This window comes from Suricata suricatta, chromosome 11 (assembly GCF_006229205.1).
Source record: "Suricata suricatta isolate VVHF042 chromosome 11, meerkat_22Aug2017_6uvM2_HiC, whole genome shotgun sequence".
NCBI classification, from domain to species: Eukaryota; Metazoa; Chordata; class Mammalia; order Carnivora; family Herpestidae; genus Suricata; species Suricata suricatta.
Window position 1 is genome coordinate 106,205,032 of NC_043710.1, and position 2,394 is coordinate 106,207,425.

The following is a 2,394-nucleotide window of genomic DNA, read 5'->3' on the forward strand; positions in this document are numbered from 1 at the left end:
GTGTGTATCAGGAAAGGCTTCACAGAGGCAACCTTTGAGCTCTGTCTTGAGGGATGAGTAGATGATTGGCAGGTGGACAGGCTGGGGAGTTCCAGGTGGGGGTGGGGGGCCCAGGTGCCAGGGAGTGGCCTGGGGCGAATGGGCGGGAAAGCATGGGGCCTCTGAAAGGTTGCGGGTGGTGCTAGTGACGGGGGGGGGGGGGGGGGGGGGGGGGGGGGGGGGGGGGGGGGGGGGGGGGGGGGGGGGGGGGGGGGGGGGGGGGCAGGGGAAGAAGGCACCGAGGCAGATGGGGCTTCCGGGGCAGGAGGGGTCTGGATTAGTAGGGGGTCGTGTTCACCATACAAAGGCCTTCAGGGTGATCTAAAAGAGCCAAGCCTGGAGAAGCCTCCCTGGGAAGCTTCCAGGGAAGGAGTTTAATCCACGTTCAGGGTTCTACATGGGACGGTATGAGGTTTCAGGAGGTAGCGTGTTGGACAAAATGATTGTCAAGGTTATTATACCTCTTGAACTTGGCAATCTAAAGGCACAGGGTCCCTGGCCCAAGGAGAATTAACGGAGTCCCCAGCTTGGGCCCACGGGAGGAGATGCTAGAGGTCCTAGGGGTATTCAGTGGGGGCTGGTGTTGGCATTCAGTCACTCGGGAATGCCATCTAGCCACGTGCTCCAAAAACCACAAGCTCAAAAATGCCCAGACGCTTTGGGCCAAAGTAGCTGAGAAAGTGAACTCTAGCTTTTACCTAGGGGGAGGCAGGGACCCCCTGAGGCTCAAACATCGCCAAACTGAACGTTTAGGAGCAAGCCGGGACTATCCGACACTCACCTAAGGGAAGGGAAGGATTCCTGATTTGAGATCCTGGTTTTTTTGGGCACCAGCTGTGTGGCCTGGAAAAAACTGCTCAATTTTCTGAACCTGTTTGCCCATCTGTAAAAGAGACCCAGCATCCCCTGTGCTTAGTTTTTCAGTAGAAATACAGGAACGCTCCAAATAAGTGAGGGTGATCCACAGTGGGGAGGCACTCCCACACTCGGAGCCCCTGGTCCACACTGACGTAGGTCCTACGCCAGCAGTGACGGGCAGGGGGTGGGCTGCAGGGCAGAAGAGGGAGGGCTAGGGAGGAATGCTCCAGGGGCACAGACATGGGTGAGAAACCCCCAATGCAGGGCTGCTGGCAGCAGAAATTTACTTGGAGCTCAGGAATATCCTGCGGATGGAGCCGGGCTCAGGTGACTGACTGGGACCTGTCTCTCTGGGCAGAAGTAGCTCAGATCATCGGGACTTGGGGCCACGCCAGGCGATCCCAGGAACAGAGGATCAGACCAGAATTTGAGGAAGGCAGCTGGTCTGTGCAACATCTCCGTCCAAGGTTCCTCATTGGTGAGTCTCGACCAACACCTGCCTTACTTGGTGGGCATTCAAGGTCAAAGTGCGCTTTAAACCAGAGAGATCTGAAGAAATGGCTGCTTCCTGCACTGCCCTTCCCCATCCAGGCAGCTAAAAGATGGTGCTGTCTTCACAAAAAAAACTTGCAGCTGTTCTGGGTCCGTGGGGCCCGCCCATCTGCCCAAAGACACTCTGCTGTTTGCCAGCCATGGCCGCCCAGCTCGCCTGTAAAAGCTAAGACTACGTTATAAAACTGCCGTAAGGTTTTATGAGCCCTCTTTCCTTCCCAGGGACCGATCTCGGTGCTGTGAATCACACCGGAGTCCGCACGTGGAGCTCGGAGAGGGGGGCCGGCAGGAGTGGGGCGTGCAGATGGCATGGGGACCAGTGGCTTCGTGGGGGTGTTGGAGCAGCAGGAGTGTGCTGCCTCAAATGGGCTCTGGTCTGCGTGACCTTGGCTGCATCTCCTGCCACCTCGATTGGACCATTCCGTCCAGCCCAAGAGAGGAAGGAAAAAGAGAAAGGGGTGGGGGTGGGTGGGAAAGAGACAGCACGGTGAAATACAAAAATTTGGAGTCAAACAGGGGTGTGTCTCCCCTCCTCCGTTTTCTAGTGTGTGACTGACTAGGCAGGTCACTTACCCTCTCTGATCCTTAAGGCTCACATCTGTCCAATGGGGATAATGAAATAAGAAGCTTCGAGGGTTGTTCATTGGAGACAAGTGGACCGGGGTGATCGATATGAGTCAAATATTATTATTTTTCACACAGTGTTTAGCAAGTGGTAAGTGTCCAATAAATCTTTTTGGAATGGATAAGTGAAGAATGAGGAAGGACAGGCACAAAACAGACCATGTGTAGTAGAGGAACGCGAGAAAGAAAGAGGTCTAGCCTACATGTCACCTGCTTGAAACCCGTTTTCCTCACCCACAAGTGGATGGTCTCAGATGAGTTGGGCTTCAGGGTCTCTCGGCTCGCCTGTTTGAAGACTCTTGATGTTTTCCTTCAGCCCCT